The sequence below is a fragment of the Triticum aestivum genome, chromosome 4D (assembly GCF_018294505.1).
Source record: "Triticum aestivum cultivar Chinese Spring chromosome 4D, IWGSC CS RefSeq v2.1, whole genome shotgun sequence".
In the NCBI taxonomy this organism is placed as follows: domain Eukaryota; kingdom Viridiplantae; phylum Streptophyta; class Magnoliopsida; order Poales; family Poaceae; genus Triticum; species Triticum aestivum.
The window spans coordinates 91,452,905-91,476,774 of record NC_057805.1 but is presented as its reverse complement, the minus strand read 5'-3'; positions in this window follow the sequence as shown (position 1 = coordinate 91,476,774).

The window sequence follows — 23,870 nt, the reverse complement described above, 5'->3', positions numbered from 1 at the left end:
TGATCAAGTGTTCTCACTTGACTCCTCAGTCAATATACTCTAACATAGGTGACTTTGTCGCCGCCCAATTCTAGATGAAGTTCTCTAGTGTTTCTCTGAGTTCTTGCATTTGTTCCTTGCATTTTTGTTCCCCTTCCTTTAAAAAAACTTCATCTAGATTTTCTTTTCTTTTCTCTATTTTGTTCTGCATTTCCTGCATCAAATTCATTGCAAATCTTTGTGAGATTTTATTTGTCTAAGTGAGCTGAGGTAAAAATTGCCCTTTCTCTGCGTTGAACTCGGTCACACCGGTCTGTCACTCTCGGTCAAACCGAACCATTTCGGTGTAACCGAAAAACACAACTCGGTGTCACCGATTTCACTGCAGAGAAGATATTTTTCCACTAGCACCCTGCACTTTTGTTCCAGCTCCACTCAATGATTCTTGTCCTCTACCAGCATCATATTCTATATGTTGCTTTGCTCTGTGACTCAAGGACCAAACCTATTTTGACTCACACTCCAGAAGATCCCTTCTTGGAAATTGATGTCAAAGGGGGAGAGAGAGATCACATCAAAGCTTAATCACTTCAAAAGGGGAGAGAGTACTTCAACAGGGAGAGAGATAATCCCATCAAAGGTCCCAGATGCTTGGTGTTCAAGAGGAGAGAAGGCACATGTCTTTAAGAGGGGAAAGACATGTTAGTCTGTGTTATGTTTCTGTGATCTGATCTGCTTTTGCTCTGATTTTGTTTCCCTATTTTCTCCTATTATCCAATATAAGATTCAGGGGGAGAAAGACTGCTAGGGAAGGAAATATTTAAATTTATTGCACATATTTTACCTTTGGGGACATGTCTATATCCAATAGAGTACCTAGTACTCACTCTCTACATGTCATCCCAATCTTGGTACTCTTCCGGTTCTTTTGTTTGCTCTGTCTAGTAGATATATTTGTGCTATCTAACCTTGTTTACTCAGGTTCATCTCTTCCTAAGCCAGCTTAAGACCACAAGGTAAGTATATGCATTACACTCATGTGCATGATGATTTCTTGCTGATGTACATATTGTTTGCAAGAAGGAATCATGAACATGAAGTTACAACTTCATATATTCACATCATTTGCTCTGATGCATATAGCCAAGATACATGTAACACATTGCTTGCTCTGTCATGTTTATGCATTCACATGCTCTTACATTCCATATTGACATGATTGCATACATGTAGGGGAGCCTATGCATGTTACATGTCCTTCCAAAGATTTACTTGCTATTCTCTATATCTTTATCTAAAGCTTTGATGTATGTTGTCATCAATTACCAAAAAGGGGGAGATTGAAAGCACAAGTGCTCCCTGGGTGGTTTTGGTAATTAATGTCAACATATCTCCTGTTGGACTAATGTTTTTATCTAGAATATTTCAGACAAGTTCAACAGATGGAGTGGAGTGGACAAGAGGATGTGGAACCCCTTTAAGGTGCTAAGGACAAAGGATTGGCTCAAGCTCAAAAGCTCAAGACTCTACATTTTACTTTTAGTGATCCAAGATCACATTGAGTCCATAGGAAAGCCAATACTATTAAAAGGGGATGAGGTGTTGCTTAATGGCTTGCTTGCTCAAAGTGCTTAGTGAGATGCTCCAAAACCCTCAACCACTTTCTCATATCCACATATGTCCCAAACCAAAAGTCAAACTCGGCTCCACCGAAACATTCTATTCGGCGCCACCGAGTTCTCTTGACATAGCCACTGCCACAAACCCTAGTCACTTCGGTCTCACCAATAGGGATCTCGGTCTCACCGAGATGGGATTGCAAACTCTCTGTTTCCCTTCGTAACGTTTCGGTCCAACCAAGATGAGCGATCGGTCGCACCGAGTTTGCAATGCAAACTCTCTGTTTCCCCTTCGTAACGTTTCAGTCTCACCGAGATGAGCGAATCGGTCCCACCGAGTTTGCCTGACCAGCTCACTGGTTAGCTTATTACCAAAATCGGTCCCACCGAGTTTGTGTAATCGGTCTCACCGAGATTATGTTATGCCCTAACCCTAATGAAATCGGTCCCACCGAGTTGACATGTCGGTCCCACCGAATATCCTAATGTTCACATTTTGAACTAAATCGGTCTGACCGAGTTTCATTATTCGGTCCCACCGAGTTTGGTGATTTGTGTGTAATGGTTAGATTTTGTGTGGAGGCTATATATACCCCTCCACCCACTCTTCATTCGTGGAGAGAGCCATCAGAACATGCCTACACTTCCAACATACATTTTCTGAGAGAGAACCAGCTACTCATGTGTTGAGGTCAAGATATTCCATTCCAACCACATAAATCTTGATCTCTAGCCTTCTCCAAGTTGCTTTCCACTCAAATCATCTTTCCATCAAATCCAAATCTATCAGAGAGAGTTGAGTGTTGGGGAGACTACCATTTGAAACACAAGAGCAAGGAGTTCATCATCAACACACCATCTATTACCTTTTGGAGAGTGGTGTCTCCTAGATTGGTTAGGTGTCACTTGGGAGCCTCCGTCAAGATTGTGGAGTTGAACCAAGGAGTTTGTACGGGCAAGGAGATCGCCTACTTCATGAAGATCTACCCTAGTGAGGCAAGTCCTTCGTGGGCGATGGCCATGGTGGGATAGACAAGGTTGCTTCTTCGTGGACCCTTCGTGGACTCGCGCAACCGTTACCCTTCGTGGGTTGAAGTCTCCATCAACGTGGATGTACGATAGCACCACCTATCGAAACCACGCCAAAAATCTCCGTGTGTCCAATTGCGTTTGCACACTCCAATCCCATCCCTTTACATTCTTGCAAATTGCATGCTTTACTTTCCGCTGCTCATATACTCTTGTCATGCGTGCTTGATATGTATTGTGAATGTTTAAATTTGTGCTAAAACTCCACCTCAACTTAAAGAAATTAAAAACGGCCACTTTTCTTGCTAAGAGTCTATTCACCCCCCCTCTAGACACCTCTTCTCGATCCTTTCACTAAGGAAACAATTGGGTACACCTTCTACCACAGATCTGAAGGCAAGATCTTTGTTGCCAAGAATGGAACATTTCTAGAGAAGGAGTTTCTTTCGAAAGAAGTGAGTGGGAGGAAAGTAGAACTTGATGAGGTAATTGTACCTTCTCTCAATTTGGAAAGTAGCACATCAGAGAAATCCATTCCCGTGATGCCTACACCAACTAGAGAGGAAGCTAATGATGATGATCATGAAACTTCAGATCAAGTTACTACTGGACCTCGCAGGTCGAACAGAGCACGTTCCGCACCAGAGTGGTACGGTAATCCTGTCCTGGAAGTCATGTTACTAGACCATGGTGAACCTACGAACTATGAAGAAGCTATGATGAGCCCAGATTCCGACATATGGCTTGAGGCCATGAAATCTGACATAGGATCCATGTATGAGAACAAAGTGTGGACTTTGGTGGACTTGCCCGATGATCGGCAAGCCATTAAGAATAAATGGATCTCCAAGAAGAAGACAGACATTGATGGTAATGTTACTGTCTACAAAGCTCGACTAGTCGCAAAAGGTTTTCGACAAGTTCAAGGGGTTGACTACGATGAGACTTTCTCACCCGTAGCGATGCTTAAGTCCGTCTGAATCATGTTAGCAATTGCCACACTTTATGATTGTGAAATCTGGCAAATGGATCTAAAAAACGGCATTCCTTAATGGATATTAAAGAAGAGTTGTATATGATGCAACCAGAAGGTTTTGTCGAACCTAAAGGTGCTAACAAAGTGTGCAAGCTCCAGCGATCCATCTATGGACTAGTGCAAGCATCTCGGAGTTGGAATATACGCTTTGATGAGGTGATCAAAGCATATGGTTTTATACAGACTTATGGTGAAGCCTGTATTTACAAGAAAGTGAGTGGGAGCTCTGTAGCATTTCTGATGTTATATGTGGATGACATATTATTGATTGGAAATGATATAGAATTTCTGAATAGCATAAAAGGGATACTTGAATAAGAATTTTAAAATGAAAGACCTCGGTGAAGCTACTTATATATTGGGCATCAAGATCTATAGGGATAGATCGAGACGCTTAATAGGACTTTCACAAAGCACATACCTTGACAAGATTTTCAAGAAATTCAAAATGGATCAGTCAAAGAAATGGTTCTTGCCTGTGTTGCAAGGTATGAGTTGAGTAAGACTCAAAACCCGACCACGGCAGAAGATAGAGAGAGAATGAAAGTCATTCCCTATGCCTCAGCCATAGGTTCTATAAAGTATGCCATGCTGTGTACCAGGCCTATTGTGTGCCCTGCCATGAGTTTGGCAAGGGGGTAAAATGGTGATCCAGGAGTAGATCACTGGACAACGGTCAAAATTATCCTTAGGTACCTTAAAGAGGACTAAGGAAATGTTTCTCGATTATGGAGGTAATAAAGAGTTCATCGTAAAGGGTTGCGTCGGTGCAAGCTTTGACACCAATCCATATGACTCTGAGTCTCAATCTGGATACATATTGAAAGTGGGAGCAATTAGCTAGAGTAGCTCCATGCAGAGCATTGTAAACATAGAAATTTGCAAAATACATACGGATCTGAATGTGACAGACCCGTTGACTAAACCTCTCTCACAAGCAAAAACATGATCACACCTTAGTACTCTTTGGGTGTTAATCACATGGCGTTGTGAACTAGATTATTGACTCTAGTAAACTCTTTGGGTGTTAGTCACATGGCGATGTGAACTATAGGTATTAATCACATGGCGATGTGAACTAGATTATTTACTCTAGTGCAAGTGGGAGACTGATGGAAATATGCCCTACAGGCAATAATAAAATGGCTATTATTATATTTCCTTAATCATGATAAAGTTTTATTATTCATGCTAGAATTGTATTGACCAAAAACTTAAATACATGTGTGGATACATAAACAAATACCGTGTCCCTAGTGAGCCTCTACTAGACTAGCTCGTTGATCAAACGTGGTTAAGGTTTCCTAACCATAGACATGAGTTGTCATTTGATAATGGGATCACATCATTAGGAGAATGATGTGATGGACAAGACCCATCCGTTAGCTTAGCATATTGACCGTTCAGTTTATTGCTATTGCTTTCTTCATGTCAAATAGATTTTCCTTCGACTATGAGATTATGCAACTCCCGAATACCGGAGGAATACCTTGTGTGCTATCAAATGTCACAACGTAACTGGGTGATCATAAAGATGCTCTACAGGTATCTCCAAAGGTGTTTGTTGAGTTGGCATAGATCGAGATTAGGATTTGTCGCTCCGAGTATCGGAGAGGTATCTCTGGGCCCTCTCGGTAATACACATCATAAGAAGCCTTGCAAGCAAAGTGACTAATGAGTTAGTTGCCGGATGATGTATTACAAAACGAGTAAAGAGACTTGCCGGTAACAAGATTGAACTAGGTATGAAGATACCGATGATTGAATCTTGGGCAAGTAACATACCGATGGACAAAGGGAATTACGTATGTTGTCATAAGTTTCGACTGATAAAGATCTTCGTAGAATATGTAGGAGCCAATATGGGCATCCAGGTTCTCGAACCCGCAGGGTCCGCACGCTTAATGTTCGTTGACGATATAGTGTTATATGAGTTATATGATTTGGTGGCCGAATGTTGTTCGGAGTACCGGATGAGATTTGACATGACAAGGAGTCTCCAAATGGCCGAGAGGTAAAGATTGATATATAGGACGATGGTATTCGGACAACGGAAGAGTTTCGGAGTGCACCGGGTAGTGATCGGGTCATCGGAAGGGGTTCCGGACACCCCCGATAAGTGTATGGGCCTAATGGGTCAAATGGGTGGACAGACCAGCCCGTGGTGCGCCCCTTCTTTGGACAGTAGGCCCTAGGGGAAGGAAAGGGGAGGGGTGGCCCCTCCTTCCTTTCCCTCCTCAAGTGAGAAGGAAAACGGGGGGTGCCACCCTCCCCTGCCTTCCTCCCGCACTCATACATGGCAGGGGGCGCAGCTTGGGGCAGGACCCCAAGTGGGATTCGACCCCACTTGGGGCGCCTACAGGCTGCCTCCTCCCTCCCCCACCTATATATATGTGGGAGGGGGCGCCTAGCACACAACAAGCAATTGCCTAGCCGTGTGCGGCGCCCCCCTCCACCGTTTACACCCCGGCCATATTTTCGTAGTGCTTAGGTGAAGCCCTACAGATATCACTTCACCATCACCATCACCACGCCGTCGTGCTACCGGAACTCATCTACTACCTCGCCGTCTTGTTGGATCAAGAAGGCGAAGGACGTCACCGAGCTGAACATGTGCAGAACGCGGAGGTGTCGTACGTTCGGTACTTGATCGGTTGGAGCGCAAAGAAGTTCGACTACATCAACCACGTTGTTAAACTCTTCCGCTTACGGTCTACGAGGGTACGTAGAAACACTCTCCCCCTCGTTGCTATGCATCTCCATGGATAGATCTTCCATGTGCGTAAGAAATATTTTTGTTTTCCATGCAACGTTTCCCAACACCATCATGCTGGTCACGATCTCATCTACCTCCTCTCCCTTTCTTGCTAGATCAAGAAGGAGAGGACGCCACCAAGCCGAACGTGTGCTAATCTTGGAGGTGCCTGATGTCTACTATGCAACTTTATTCTTGTAGACACGTGTTGGGCCTCCAAGCGCAGAGTTTTGTAGGACAGTAGCAATTTTCCCTCAAGTGGATGACCTAAGGTTTATCAATTCGCGAGAGGTGTAGGATGAAGATGGTCTCCCTCAAACGACCCTGCAACCAAACACAAGAAATCTCTTGTGTCCCCAACACACCCAATACAATGGCAAATTGTATAGTTGCACTAGTTCGGCGAAGAGATGGTGATAAAAGTGTAATATTGATGGTAGAAATATATTTTTATAATCTGAATAAATAAAAACAGCAAGGTAGCAATTAGTAAACGGGCACGAAAACAGTATTGCATTGCTTGAAAATGAGGCCTAGGGTCCGTACTTACGCTAGTGCAATCTCTCAATAGTGCTAACATAGTTGGATCATATGATTATCCCTCAAAGTGCAATAAAGAATCATTCCCGAGTTCCTATTAGCGGAGAACAAAAGATAGAAATTGTTTGTAGGGTACGAAACCACCTCAAAGCTATTCTTTCCGATTGATCTATCCTAGAGTTCATACTAAAATAACACAAGCTATTCTTGCCGATCAATCTAATCAAGAGTTCGTACTAAAATAACATCAAAGCAAATTCATATTCATAATACTCAATCCACACAAAGAACTACAGAGAGACCCCAAAGTTTCTATCGGAGAAAAGATAATAAAAATGTGCATCAACCCTATGCATAGATGACCCCAATGTCACCTCGGGAATCCGCGAGTTGAGTACCAAAACATATATCATGTGAATCAATACGATACCCCATTGTCACCTCAAGTATTCATATCGCAAGACATGCATCATGTGTTCTCATATCTGAATATTCAATACGACAAGACAAAACTTCAAAGGGTAAAGATTCAATTCATCACAACAAGAGTATAGAGGGGAGAAACATCATATGATCCATCTATATTTACAAAGCCCATGACATAGATCACGAGAGAGAGAGATTAAACACATAGCTACTGGTACAAACCCTCAGCCCCGAGGGTGGACTACTCCCTCCTCATCGTGGTGGCCGCCGGGATGATGAAGATGGCTGATACGTCTCCAATGTATCTATAATTTTTTATTGTTCCATGCTATTATATTATCCATCTTGGATGTTTATGGGCTTTATTATACACTTTTATATTATTTTTGGGACTAACCTATTGACCCAGAGCCCAGTGCCAGTTCCTGTTTTTTCCCTTGTTTCAGTGTTTCGAAGAAAAGGAATATCAAACGGAGTTGAAACGGAATGAAACCTTCTGGAGAAGTTATTTTTGGAAGGAAAGCAACCCGGGAGACTTGGAGTCCATGTCAAGAAAGAAACGAGGGAGGCACGAGGCAGGGGGGCGTGCCCTCCACCCTCGTGGGGCCCTCGTGGCTCCCCTGGCGTACTTCTTCCGCCTATATATATCCATATACCCTAAAGCGATCGCGGAACAGGATAGATCTGGAGTTCCGCCGCCGTAAGCCTCTGTAGCCACCAAAACCTAATCGGGACCCTGTTCCGGCACCCTGCCGGAGGGGGGAACCTTCACCGGTGGCCATCTTCATCATCTCGGCGCTCTCCATGACGAGGAGGGAGTAGTTCACCCTCGGGGCTGAGGGTATGTACTAGTAGCTATGTGTTTGATCTCTCTCTCTCTCTCTCTCTCGTGTTCTTGATTTGGCACGATCTTGATGTATCGCGAGCTTTGCTATTATAGTTGGATCTTATGTTTCTTCTCCCCCTCTACTCTCTTGTAATGGATTGAGTTTTCCCTTTGAAGTTATCTTATCGGATTGAGTCTTTAATGATTTGAGAACACCTGATGTATGTCTTGCTGTGCGTATCTGTGGTGACAATGGGATATCACGTGATTCACTTGATGTATGTTTTGGTGATCAACTTGCGGGTTCCGCCCATGAACTTATGCATAGGGGTTGGCACACGTTTTCGTCTTGATTCTCCGGTAGAAACTTTGGGGCACTCTTTGAGGTTCTATGTGTTGGTTGAATAGATGAATCTAAGATTGTGTGATGCATATCGTATAATCATACCCACTGATACTTGAGGTGACATTGGAGTATCTAGGTGACATTAGGGTTTTGGTTGATTTGTGTCTTAAGGTGTTATTCTAGTACGAACTCTAGGGCTGTTTGTGACACTTATAGGAATAGCCCAATGGATTGATTGGAAAGAATAACTTTGAGGTGGTTTCGTACCCTACCATAATCTGTTCGTTTGTTCTCCGCTATTAGTGACTTTGGAGTGACTCTTTGTTGCATGTTGAGGGATATTTATATGATCCAATTATGTTATTATTGTTGAGAGAACTTGCACTAGTGAAAGTATGAACCCTAGGCCTTGTTTCATAGCATTGCAATACTGTTTACGCCCACTTTTATCATTAGTTACCTTGCTGTTTTTATATTTTCAGATTACAAAAACCTATATCTACCATCCATATTGCACTTGTATCACCATCTCTTCGCCGAACTAGTGCACCTATACAATTTATCATTGTATTGGGTGTGTTGGGGACACAAGAGACTCTTTGTTATTTGGTTGCAGGGTTGTTTGAGAGAGACCATCTTCATCCTACGCCTCCTACGGATTGATAAACCTTGGGTCATCCACTTGAGGGAAATTTGCTACTGTCCTACAAACCTCTGCACTTGGAGGCCCAACAACGTCTACAAGGAGAAGGTTGCGTAGTAGACATCAAGCTATTTTCTAGCGCCGTTGCCGGGGAGGTGAGTGCTTGAACGTATATCTTTAGATCTTGCAATCGAATCTTTTAGTTTCTTGTTTTATCACTAGTTTAGTCTACAAAAGAAAACTAAAAAATGGAATTGAGTTTGTCTCATATGCTTCGTCTTTTTAATATCTTTCGTGAGTATGATGGAAAGGAAAATTGTGCCAAAGTGTTAGAAGAAGAATGCATTAAAATGTTTGGCACCAAATCTTTGAATGATGAGCATGATTGCAATGTTGTTAGTATGAACTCTTTGAATATCCATAGTACTAATGATGATTGCACTAGTTATGATGAAAATGTCTCCTATAAACATGTCAATTTTTGTGGAGTGCATTGGGTTTGCAAGTACACACCGAATAGGGAAGATAGATATTGCAAGAGGCATAAGCATTTAGAAACTAAATTGTTGCAAGAAGGGCTAGATGAATGTGCTAAAAATTTAAATTTTCTTGGCCGTACTTGCGAACTTTGTAATGAAAGTGGTCATTTAGCTATCTGATGCAAATTGTTTCATGATCTAATCGTGTCCAAAAATTGTGATGAGTTGATTTCCCTTGCACATTATAGTGAACTTAGCTTGCTTATGGGTTGCGAAGAAATGAAACATATAACTAGGCATCTTCCAGAATTTGCCCGTTATAAACTTCTTGGTTTTGATCTAGAAGAAATTTATATGTATTGTGCGGTAAATTGCATTGAAAATCCTTATGTTGCCAATTACATAAAGAAAAGAAAACAAATAGAAGATGAAGAGAATACTAATGAAAGGGAAGAGACTTCCCAATATCCTCCTATTATTTCTTATGATGAATCAGGTAACGAGGAGGAGCCTTTTATTCAACCAATCTCATTAATAAGGAGCTCCAAAAAGATGATTGAACCCACACATGATGTGGTGAAGAAGAAGAAAAGAAAAAGGAAGAAAGGTAAAAAGATATCTCTCCCAAATAATGTTGCTCCTATTATTGTTGTGCCTCATGAAAATGAGTCAAAAATAATTGTGGAAGATGATGCACTTGATGATGATCTTGTTATGCCTATTGCTTGTTGTGATGATTATGATTGGGAAGATAATGATACTTCTTATGATCTTGAAAATCTTTTTGGCACTTGCTTGGAATATGATAATTGTTATACTATTGGTGCTATCCATACTATTAATAATGAGAGTGATTATGCTTATGATATGAAAAGGCCCAAGCTTGGGGATGCTATGTTTAATGAAGATGATATTTTTAGTCTCCCAAGTTTTGATATGCAAATGTATAATGATGATAGCATGCCTCCTACTTATGATGATTATATTGATGAAAGTGGGTTTGGAAGAGTGTCAACTTTAGGAAGTAATGATCCCACTATTTTGGAGGATGTTGAATCTTATTATGATAATTATGAAAGTGGATTTGGAGAGGTCATGACTTTATTTAGTGATGTATCCACTATTTTGGAAGAGGTTTCAATCGATTACGATGAGAACAAAGTTGCTACTTATGATGATTATTGTGATGAAACTTATGCTATAAAAATTAGTGATGATTATGATTACACTTTTTCTGAACATTACCTTTTTAATGTGGAAACAATTTATAGTATTCAAGTCTCTTATGAAACTCCCACTATCCCGAATGAGAAGAATTTTGTTTATGTGGAGAGTAGTAAATTTTCTATGCTTGTAGATCATGAAAAGAATGATTTAGGTGTTGGTTATATTGTTGAATTCATTCATGATGCTACTGAAAATTATTATGAGGGAGGAATATATGCTTGTAGGAATTGCAATAATATCAAGTTTCCTCTCTATGTGCTTAAAGTTTTAAAGTTATGCTTGTTTTGCCTTCCTATGCTAGTTGATTATTGTTCCCATAAGTTGTTTGCTCACAAAATCCCTATGCATAGTAAGTGGGTTAGACTTAAATGTGCTAGTCATATTCTTCATGATGCTCTCTTCATGTTTCAATTCTTATCTTTTATGTGAGCATCATTGAAATCATCATGCCTAGCTAGGGGCATTAAACGTTAGCGCTTGTTGGGAGGCAACCCAATTTTATTTTAGTTCCTTGTTTTTTGGTTCTGTTTAGTAATAAATAAATCATCTAGCCTCTTTTTAGATGTGGTTTTATGTTTTAATTAGTGTTTGTGCCAAGTAGAACCTTTGGGAAGACTTAGGTGAAGTCTTTATGATCATGCTGTAAAAAACAGAAACTTTAGCGCTCACGAGATTAGCTTCAACTTTTCACTGGAGAGTGCTATTTAGTTGATTCTTTTTGCAGATGATTATTAGACAAATTACTCAGGTCCATAAATTTATTTTATAATTTTTGGAGTTCCAGAAGTTTGCGTTAGTTACAGATTACTACAGACTGTTCTGTTTTTGACAGATTCTGTTTTTCGTGTGTTGTTTGCTTATTTTGATGAATCTATGGCTAGTAAAATAGTTTATAAACCATAGAGAAGTTGGAATAGAGTAGGTTTAACACAAATACAAATAAAGAATTAGTTCAATACAGTACCTTGAAGTGGTGTTTTGTTTTCTTTCGCTAACGGAGATCACGAGTTTTCTGTTAAGTTTTGTGTTGTGAAGTTTTCAAGTTTTGGGTAAAGATTCGATGGACTACGGAATAAGGAGTGGCAAGAGCCTAATCTTGGGGATGCCCAAGGCACCCCAAGGTAATATTCAAGTATAACCAAGAGCCTAAGCTTGGGGATGCCCCGGAAGGCATCCCCTCTTTCGTCTTCGTTCATCGGTAACTTTACTTGGAGATATATTTGTATTCACCACATGATATGTGTTTTGCTTGGAGCGTCATTTTATTTTTCTTTTGTTTTGCTTGCTGTTTGAATAAAATACAAGATCTGAAATTCTTAAATGAGAGAGAGTCTTCACATAGTTGCATACTTATTCGACTACTCATTGATCTTCACTTATATCTTTCGGAGTAGTTTGTCATTTGCTCTAGTGCTTCACTTATATCCTTTTAGAGCACGACGGTGGTTTTATTTTGAAGAAATAGATGAACTCTCATGCTTCACTTATATTATTTTGAGAGTCTTTAGAATAGCATGGTAATTTTTTTAATCCTAATATGCTAGGTATTCAAAACTAATAAAAACTTTCATATAAAGTGCATTGAATACTATGAGAAGTTTGATTCCTTATGATTGTTTTGAGATATGAGGATGGTAATATTAGAGTCATGCTAGTTGAGTAGTTGTGAATTTGAGAAATACTTGTGTTAAAGTTTGTGATTCCCGTAGCATGCACGTATGGTGAACTGTTATGTGATGAAGTCGGAGCATGATTTATTTATTGATTGTCTTCCTTATGAGTGGCGGTCGGGGACGAGCGATGGTGTTTTCCTACCAATCTATCCCCCTAGGAGCATGCGTGTAGTACTTTGTTTCGATAACTAATAGATTTTTGCAATAAGTATGTGAGTTCTTTATGACTAATGTTGAGTCCATGGATTATACGCACTCTCACCCTTCCACCATTGCTAGCCTCTCTAATACCGCGCACCTTTCGCCGGTATCATACACCCACCATATACCTTCCTCAAAACAGCCACCATACCTACCTATTATGCCATTTCCATAGCCATTCCGAGATATATTGCCATGCAACTTTCCACCGTTCCGTTTATTATGACACGCTCCATCATTGTCATATTGCTTTGCATGATCATGTAGTTGACATTGTATTTGTGGCAAAGCCACCGTTCATAATTCTTTCATACATGTCACTCTTGATTCATTGCATATCCCGGTACACCGTCGGAGGCATTCATATAGAGTCATATTTTTTTCTAAGTATCGAGTTGTAATTGATGAGTTGTAAGAAATTAAAAGTGTGATGATCTTCATTATTAGAGCATTATCCCAGTGAGGAAAGGATGATGGAGGCTATGATTCCCCCACAAGTCGGGATGAGACTCCGGACGAAAAATAAAAAAAGAAAAAAAAAGAGGCCATAAAAAGAAGAAGAGAAAAGGCCCAAATAAAAAAATAAAAAAAAATGAGAGAAAAAGAGAGAAGGGACAATGTTACTATGCTTTTACCACACTTGTGCTTCAAAGTAGCACCATGATCTTCATTATAGAGAGTCTCTCATTTTGTCACTTTCATATACTAGTGGGAATCTTTCATTATAGAACTTGGCTTGTATATTCCAATGATGGGCTTCCTCAAAATGCCCTAGGTCTTCGTGAGCAAGCGAGTTGGATGCACACCCACTTAGTTTCTTTTGTTGAGCCTTCATACACTTATAGCTCTAGTGCATCCGTTGCATGGCAATCCCTACTCACTCACATTGATATCTATTAATGGGCATCTCCATAGCCCGTTGATACGCCTAGTTGATGTGAGACTATCTTCTCCCTCCTTTTTGTCTTCTCCACAACCACCATTCTATTCCACATATAGTGCTATGTCCATGGCTCACGCTCATGTATTGCGTGAAGATTGAAAAAGTTTGAGAACACCAAAAGTATGAAACAATTGCTTGGCTTGTCATCGGGGTTGTGCATGATTTAAATACTTTGTGTGGTGAAGATAGAGCATAGCCAGACTATATGATTTTGTAGGGATAACTTTATTTGGCCAATTTATTTTGAGAAGACATGATTGCTTTGTTAGTATGCTTGAAGTATTATTATTTTTATGTCAATATTAAACTTTTGTCTTGAATCTTATGGATCTGAATATTCATGCCACAATAAAGAAAATTACATTGATAAATATGTTAGGTAGCATTCCACATCAAAAATTCTGTTTTTATCATTTACCTACTCGAGGACGAGCAGGAATTAAGCTTGGGGATGCCGATACGTCTCCAACGTATCTATAATTTTTGATTGTTCCATGCTATTATATTATCCATCTTGGATGTTTATGGACTTTATTATACACTTTTATATTATTTTTGGGACTAACCTATTGACCCAGATCCCAGTGCCAGTTCCTGTTTTTTCCCTTGTTTCAGTATTTCGGAGAAAAGGAAAAATATCAAAGGGAGTCGAAACGGAATGAAACCTTCTGGAGAAGTTATTTTTGGAAGGAAAGCAACCCGGGAGACTTGGAGTCCACATCAAGAAAGAAACAAGGAAGGCACGAGGCAGGGGCGCGCCCTCCACCCTCGTGGGGCCCTCGTGGCTCCCCTGACGTACTTCTTCCGCCTATATATATATATCCATATACCCTAAAACGATCGCGGAACAGGATAGATCTGGAGTTCCACCGCCGTAAGCCTCTTTAGCCACCAAAACCCAATCGGGACCCTGTTCCGGCACCCTGCCGGAGGGGGGAATCTTCACCGGTGGCCATCTTCATCATCCCGGCGCTCTCCATGACGAGGAGGGAGTAGTTCACCCTCGGGGCTGAGGGTATGTACCAGTAGCTATGTGTTTGATCTCTCTCTCTCGTGTTCTTGATTTGGCACGATCTTGCTGTATCGCGAGCTTTGCTATTATAGTTGGATCTTATGTTTCTTCTCCCCCTCTACTCTCTTGTAATGGATTGAGTTTTCCCTTTGAAGTTATCTTATCGGATTGAGTCTTTAATGATTTGAGAACACTTGATGTATGTCTTGCCGTGCGTATCTGTGGTGACAATGGGATATCACGTGATTCACTTGATGTATGTTTTGGTGATCAACTTGCGGGTTCCGCCCATGAACTTATGCATAGGGGTTGGCACACATTTTCGTCTTGATTCTCCGGTAGAAACTTTGGGGCACTCTTTGAGGTTCTATGTGTTGGTTGAATAGATGAATCTGAGATTGTGTGATGCATATCGTATAATCATACCCACGGATACTTGAGGTGACATTGGAGTATCTAGGTGACATTAGGGTTTTGGTTGATTTGTGTCTTAAGGTGTTATTCTAGTACGAACTCTAGGGTTGTTTGTGACACTTATAGGAATAGCCCAATGGATTGATTGGAAAGAATAACTTTGAGGTGGTTTCGTACCCTACCATAATCTCTTCGTTTGTTCTCCGCTATTAGTGACTTTGGAGTGACTCTTTGTTCCATGTTGAGGGATATTTATATGATCCAATTATGTTATTATTGTTGAGAGAACTTGCACTAGTGAAAGTATGAACCCTAGGCCTTGTTTCCTAACATTGCAATACCGTTTCCGCTCACTTTTATCATTAGTTACCTTGCTGTTTTTATATTTTCACATTACAAAAACCTATATCTACCATCCATATTGCACTGGTATCACCATCTCTTCGCCGAACTAATGCACCTATACAATTTACCATTGTATTGGGTGTGTTGGGGACACAAGAGACTCTTTGTTATTTGGTTGCAGGGTTGTTTGAGAGAGACCATCTTCATCCTACGCCTCCTACGGATCTGCACTTGGAGGCCCAACAACGTCTACAAGGAGAAGGTTGCATAGTAGACATCAATGGCCACCGGAGATGATTCCCCCCTCCGGCAGGGTGCCGGAACGGGTCTAGATTGGTTTTCGGTGGCTATAGAGCCTTGCAGCGGCGAAACTTCTGATCTAGGTTAACCCCGATGGGTTTCAGAATATTTGGGAATTTATAGTGCAAAGAGGGGGTGCAGGAGGCCACCGAGGTGGGCACAACCCACCTGGGCGCGCCAGGGGGCCCTGGCGCGCCCTGGTGGGTTGCGCGCCCTGGTGGGTTGTGCCCCCCTCGGGGCACCCCCCAGGTGCTTCTTTGGCCCACTGTTGGTCTTCTGGTCCATAAAAAATCTCCAGAAGTTTCGTTGCATTTGGACTCCGTTTGGTATTGATTTCCTGCGATGTAAAAAACAAGCAAAAAACAGCAACTGGCAATGGGCACTGGGTCAATAGGTCAGTCCCAAAAATGATATAAAGTTGCTACAAAATGATTGTAAAACATTCAAGAATGATAAAATAACAGCATGAATTCTTCATAAATTATAGATACACTGGAGACGTATCAGTGCCGCACGTGCGGTGCTTGGATCAGATTGGATCGCGACGCAAGTATGACTACGTCAACCACGATCTTTAGATCGTTAATGTTTTCAGTCTGCAAGGGTACATAGACACACTCCCCTCTCTCATTGATAGCATCTCCATAGATAGATCTTTGGGTTTTTCGTAGAATTCTTTTTCTTTTCCATGCAATGTTTCCCATCAGAAAGGTCATGCTTTGCTTCGAGGGCTAATAAACTTTTACAATAAGTACTCGAGTTCTTTACGACTAATGTTATGTTCTTGGACTAAAGCACTTCCACCTATCCATATTTTGCTAGCCTATTCGGTACCATGCATTGCCCTTTCTCACCTCGAGAGTTGGTGCAAACTTCGCCGGTGCATCCAAATCTCGTGATATGACACGCTCTATCACACATAAGCCTCATATATCCTTCCTCAAAACAGCCATCATACCTACCTATCATGGCATTTCCGTAGTCATTCCAAGATATATTGTCATGCAACTTCCACCGTTATTAGTCACATAACTTGTGTGTTCATGATCATATTTCTTTGCATGACTAACATGATATTTTTGGCAAAGCCACCGTTCATCATTGTTATACATGCTATGCTAGATCATTGCACATCCTAGTACACTGCTAGAGGCATTCATATAGAGTCATATTCTTTTCAGTTTTATTGAGTTGTAAGTAAATAAAAGTGTGATGATCATCATTATTAGAGCATTGTCCCAGTGAGGTAAAGAACGATGGAGACTGGTGAGTCCTCCAAAAAGTGGGGATGAGGTTCATGATATTGTTCTAAAAAAAATAAAAAGAAAAAAAGAAAAAAGAAAAAATGAGAGAAAAATAGAGAAGGGGCAATGCTACTATCCTTTTACCACACTTGTGCTTCAAAGTAGCACCATTTTCTTCATATAGAGAGTCACCATGATTTATCACTTTCATATACTAGTGAGAATTTTTACATCATAGAACTTGGCTTGTATATTCCGATGACGGGCTTCCTCAAATGCCCGAGGTTTTCATGAGCAAGCAAGTTGGATGCACACCCACTTAGTTTCCGTAGTGAGCTTTCATGCACTTATAGATCTAGTGCATCAATTGCACGGCAATCCCTACTCCTCACACTAACATCGATTGTAAGGCCTATCCATTGCCTAACGACCAGCCATGTCGGTGTGAGACTTTCTCTATTTTTGTCTTCCCTTATGAACCCCCATCATCATTCTCTTTGCCATCCAAAGTGCCAAGCCCTCGACTCACGCTCAAGTATTGCGTGAAATTTGATAAAGCTGAAGCAAGAAAAAGTATGATTTGATTACCTGGCTTGTCATCGGGGTAGTTCATGATTAATTATTTGTGTTAGGAAGACTAAGCATGCTAAGCTATACGATTTTGTAGGGATAGCGTTCTTTAGCATTCTTTATTTTGAAAGGGCATGATTATTTGCTAGTATGTCTGAGTATTGATGTCTTTATTTCAAATGATAGACTATTGCCCTGAATCATTCATATCATAATATTCATACCTTGAGAAGATTACATGATAAACATGCTAGGTGGAATTCAACATAAAAAATTCTATTTTTATCATTCACCTACTCGAGGACGAGCATAAATTAAGATTGGGAATGCTGATACGTCTCCAACGTATCTATAAATTTTTATTGTTTCATGCTATTATATTATCAATCATGTATGCTTTATATGCAAATTTATATCGTTTTTGGGAACTAACCTATTAACCTAGTGCCGAGTGCTAGTTTCTGTTTTGCCTATTTTATTGTTTCGTAGAAAAACCATACCAAACGAAGTCCAAACGCGATGAAACTTTACGGTGATTTTTTTGGACCAAATGGGACCCTAAAAGCTTCAGGAGGAGGCCAGAAGATATACGACTGGGCCACAAGCTCACACAGGTTCCCTAAAATCTAGAAACCACCAGAGCGAGACCCGAAACAATTATTCCACAGCAGCAAGCCTCTATTGTTCCACAATCCCATCTGGAGGCCTCCGCGGGTAGTCTGCCGGAGGGGGAATTGATCACGGAGGGCTTCTACATTAACCTTGCCGCACCCCTGATGATGTGTGAGTAGTTCCCCACAGACCTATGGGTCCATAGTGATTAGCTAGATGGATTTCTCTCTCTCTCTCTCTGTTGTTGGTCTTCAATACAAAGTTATCCATGGAGTTCTATCCAATGTAATATTCTTTTGTGGTGTGTTTGTTGGGATCCGATGAATTGTGGGTTTATGATCAGATTATTCATTGAAAGTAATTGAGTTATATTCTGAACTTTATTATTTTTGATTGGTATAGCTATGTGATGCTTCCCGATCTATGGGTTTTCTTGGCCAATTTGATGATTACATCTTCAGTGGAAGTGGTGCATAGTAGTCGGTTCAATCTTGCGGTGTCCTCACCTGAGAAGGGGCAGCGAGGCACATATTTGTATTGTTGCTGTTAAACGAAGGGGCTCAATCATATTGATTGGTCTTATTTTGTCTACATTATGTCATCATACTTCATGCATTACTCTGTTTGTCATGAACTTAGTACCTAGAGAGGCAAGCATAGAAGCGCTCTCAAAGTGGAGTAATAGTAGTAGATGCATTAAGTTTAACGGTCTACTTGTCACAGACGTAATTCCTATGTATTGATCATGCCATCAATAACATCATAACTATGCACTTTTCTATCAATTGCCCAATAGTAATTTGTCTACCCACCGTATGTTATGTTCTTGAGAGAGATGCCTCTAGTGAAAACTATGGTCGTTGGGTCCATTAACCATATTTACTAAAACCCTAAAAAGCTCGCTGCTATTTATTTCCTTTTGCAATTTATATATATATATATATATATATATATATATATATATATATATCACTATCAGAATTAATCCTTGCAATTAACGAGTACAAAGGGATTGATAACCCTCTTGCTCGCATTGGAAGCAAGTATTTTGTTTGTGTGTGTAGGTACTGTCAACCTTTGTCGGTGTGAATCTCTATTGGTTCAATAACCTTGGTTCTCTAGTGAGGTAAATACTATCCGCTACTATATTGCTTCTCCCTTCCTCTTCAGGAAAAAAACAAATGCAGCTCACAAGTAGCAGGGGACCGGAGGAGAAGTAGGTTGCTCAAGTCCCAAGGCCATGCAGATGAGCCCTCCCCCCGGCCAGAGAAATAATGTTTTGGGCGATAATCCCAAGGCCATGCAGGGAAACCCCATGCATGTCCACATGAACAGTACACAAGGGGGCTATCCGGGGCAGCTAGCATCTGTACAGAATGGCAACAAGAGCCAGCCTGGGAATGACACACAACTAGGGTAGTATAAAAAGTTGAAAGGCATGGAACCAAGGGAGAATGGTCAGAGCTCGGATAGGGAGTCAACAGGGGAGGATGCAATAGGAGATAAGAGAAGGGCGATGGATATGGATTTGGAAGTTGAAGAAGGAAGTAAAAAAGCAGAAGATGGAGAGTGGAGGGGCTAAATCTGATGAGGTGAAGGCGGGGCTGCTAGGACAAGTCTGCGAGCACCAATGAACATCATCGCCTGGAACTGTCGAGGGCTGGGGAACGGACCGGCAGTTCATGGTCTTCTGGAACTCCAGAAGTAGTACCCCGATGTGTTTGTTTCTCTCTGAGATGAAATTGAGTAAAAATAAGGTGAAAAAGCTTCAGCACATTTAGTTTTCAAATCTTGTGAAGGGAAAAGTGGAGGTCTAGTTATGTTATGGAAGATGGAGTTGAACTTGAGTTTGCGATGGTTAGGTCGTATGCACATTGATGTTATGATAACTGAAGAAGATGGCTTCAAATGGAGACTCACTGTAATCTATGGCGAGCCTAGGACCGACTAGAAGGAGGAAACGTGGAGGCTGCTCCTCACTCTTCATCATCAAGAAAAGCTGCCTTGTTTTTGCATTGGTGTTTTCAACAAAAATCTCTATAGTTCAAGAAGCAAGGAGGGCTACCTAGATCACAAAAGTTTATGCAACGTTTCCGTGATGCTTTAAATTCTTGTAATTTGAATGATCTTGGTTTTGAGGGAGATACCTTCACATGGCACAATAATAATTATCGTATTGGTGGTTGTACCCATGAGCGACTCGATCGAGCGATGGCAAATGTTGATTGGTGCACCCGTTTTCCTAGATACAAAGTTGTAAATGGTTGTCCCGAGCACTCAGACCATAGACCAGTCATCTTGGCGGTCCATGGTGCACATAAGAAACCGAGGCCACGCCCACACAACATGAACCAAAGGTTCGAGACCAAATGGCTTCTTGAAGATGATTGTGAGAGTCTAGTTGTGGATGCTTGGACCAAGGCAGGAGGTGATGTGGGATTTGGTGGCTCAACATATCAGGTCGGTGTCTAGGGAGAGCTGGATGTATGGAGCAGAGAAGTCCTATGTGACCTGCAGAAACGCATAAAAATGCTTCGAGGCGAGTTAGAATAGTGTAGGCGGGACAACCTCTCGGAATCATCTATCTGAAAGGAACATGTGACATGTTTCAAGCTGGGTAGATTAGAAGAACAACTAGATATTTTCTAGAAGCGACACATACACATTACATGGTTAGTAAAAGGAGATAGAAATACAAATTACTTCCACAAGTCTGCTTTTGAATGGGAAAGAAGGAACCGGATTGAGAAACTCAAGGGTGATGATGGAGTGGAGGTGCAGGGCGCAGAGGGCTTGAAGGTCCTTATTACTAACCACTTCTTTCCTTTTTACCCCCCATGGTAGGTGCCAATATGAGGCATGTTTTCGAGGTCATGGCACCTCGGGTGACACCACAAATGAATAAACTTCTATGCAAAGAGTACACCTCCGTGGAAGTGGAAAGCACTTAATGATATGGGATACGTAAAGGCCCGGGGGGTGGGTGGTATGCTAGCAGTGTTCAACAAGAGGTTTTGGAACACGGTAAGTGATGTTGTGGTGCACGGAGTCTTGCATGTGTTGGGAGGCGGCAGTATACCAGAGGGATGGAATGAAACAATTGCAGTGCTCATCACGAAGGTTCAAAACCTAGATCGAACAAAAGATCTTCACCCTATTAGCCTCTGCAACATGTGTACAAGCTCATGTCCAAGGTCATTGAAAACCGACTGAAACTAATTTTGGATGAGATAATCTCGGCAAACCAGAGTGCCTTTGTACCCGGACGTTTGATATCAGATAACACCATCCTTGCCTATGAAATGACACACTTCATGAAAAGGAAGCGAAAAGGAAAAGATGTGTACATGGAACTCAAGTTGGGTATGAGAAAATCACACAATCGCGTTGAGTGGTCTTTTTTGGAGGGGATAATGAGACAAATGGGTTTTGTGGGGGAATTTGTGCAGGTAGTTAAGAATTGTGTATTGTCGGTGTACAAAAGTAGGGGTCCTATTTGTACCCCTTTACTTGTGCGTGGGCAGTTGCAGCCACGAGCCGATGGCCACGCTTGGCGGGGCAGAGGAAGCAAAGACACAAGACGAACAGAGCAACGCCAAGACCAGAAACACAAAGAGCAGAGGGGCGAGGTGAACTCCCCCGGCAAGGCCCTTGCCGGGGCGGCCTCCACAGCCCCGACAAGAACCTTGCCGGGGCAACTTGCCCAACACCAGCAGAGCTGCCACCCTTGAGCCTAAGAGTTCCGACGCCATCACCCACATTGGAACCAAGGCTCGGGAGGCGCCTCCATGGTGGCATGCAAATCTTTGTGAAGACCAAGAACATACAATACTAGATGAGAACCAGAAGACGGAGACCCCCGGCAAAACCCTTGCCGAGGACACCTACGAGACCCCGGCAAGGCCCTTGCCGGGGACATCTGCGGGGCCGCAGTCCGACCCGCTCCTGCTGAGGCTCCTTCTCCTCGCCAGAGCTAGCCCGCCGCAGGACGCGCTGCCTCCCCGCGGCCGGGGGGTCGTTCACCTTGACCTCCTCTTCGGACGACTCGTCGCCCGCGTCTTCAACAAGGGGGCCTTGGCGCCGGCGCCGCTGGCCTCCCCGGCAGACTCCGCACACTCGGCGAGCTCCTTCTCCTCCGCGGCCGCGTCGGCCTCGTCCTCCACGGCGCCAGCGCTGCCAGCCTCCCTGGTGAGCGCCGCCTCCGCCGCCCTGGCGGCCATGTAGTCCAGCTCCACCTTGGTGGTGTCTTGGATGAGCAGCGGCTCGTCGCGGACATAGCTCTCTGACAAAGTGTCGAAGAACTCCTGCACCCTCTCCGCTGGCGGCTCGGCCCAGGCCGGGTCAAGTCCATGCGCATTGAAGTCCGGCATCATGGCGATGATAGCGGACTGGCGAGAGTTGTTGCTCAGCGGGACCACTCCCACCGGCAACCCAAACAGGGGCCCCCTGACGGCCTTGCCAGCCTTCGCGGCCCTGCCGGTCCGCTCAGCTCTGCTGTCGCCGTCCACGTCGAGCTGAAAGCGCCTTTGACAGAAATGGGCGTGCCCCATCACCATGAAGTTGTGCTTCAGGCCAAGGCGGAGCCTCATGATGTCGGCCGCGTTCCTGAAATCCCAGGCCGGCCTCCCTTTGTTGTGCAGCGGGGCGATTCTGCGACGGATGAAGTCGATCCCAATCATCTCAAGGGTGAGCCCGGCCGTGGTGAGGCGATGGATCCTGGTGGTGGCGACCATGAGCTTCTCGTCGTTGGCGTCGAGGTCGCTCCAATCCTTGCGGCGGGTCGGCGGGCTCTGACGAACCCGGCAGAACTCCTGCGGGTCCTTCTCCTCGATCCAGCACCACCGGCTCCACCATTCCTCCCACCTCTCCTTCTGATCAACCTCCGGATACGTGCCCTTTTCCTGGGTCCTCGGGATCCAGGTGATGCAGCCGGAGATGGCGCCCCCTGGCTGGAGGCGAGGGGAGAAGTAGTGGCGGAAGAGCGCCGTGCTAGGGAGCACCCCGGCAAAGCCCTTGCAGAGATGGGAAAAGAAAGCCATGCACGCCACGGCATTCGGCGTAAGACCCAGAAGATGGAAGCCGTAGGTGTGCATGACGTCGTTGAAGAAGTCAGAGAAAGGGGGCAGAGCCCGCAAGAGAAGAAATCGACGAAGAAGGGGTGCCGAGTTGGGCCGGCCTTGGCGAAATCGGCGGGGACGACGCGCGTGGCAGGGTGCCCCGTCGTCTTCCTCCCCCATAGGGGCTAGAAGTAGTTCCTGAGGTGGACCGCATCAACCGTCGAAGGGAAGTAGGTGAGTTGCGTCCGCCGAACCGCTAACTTGCTCTCCAGCGCCTCCTTCTCCCCGGCGTCCTTGGCCGCTCCCTTGCCCTTGCTGGTTTTGGGTGCCATGGCGGCTGGGAGAGGGCGAAGGATCAAGAGCAATGGGGGCGCAGCGGCAGCAAGTAGAGGCGAGAGCTTCGAATCTTTCGCCGGAGGAAGAAAAGGGGAAAGACGGTTCCGAGATTGGAAGAGGCGTAGAGGGTAAATGAGCAGCGCGCCTGCGGTTTTTCCTTTTTATGGGGAAGGCACAGGCCGCCTCTTTACCATTTACCATGATGTGACGCATGAGTGCAGCAACCGCCCCACGCATGACCCCCACGTCACGCACGAC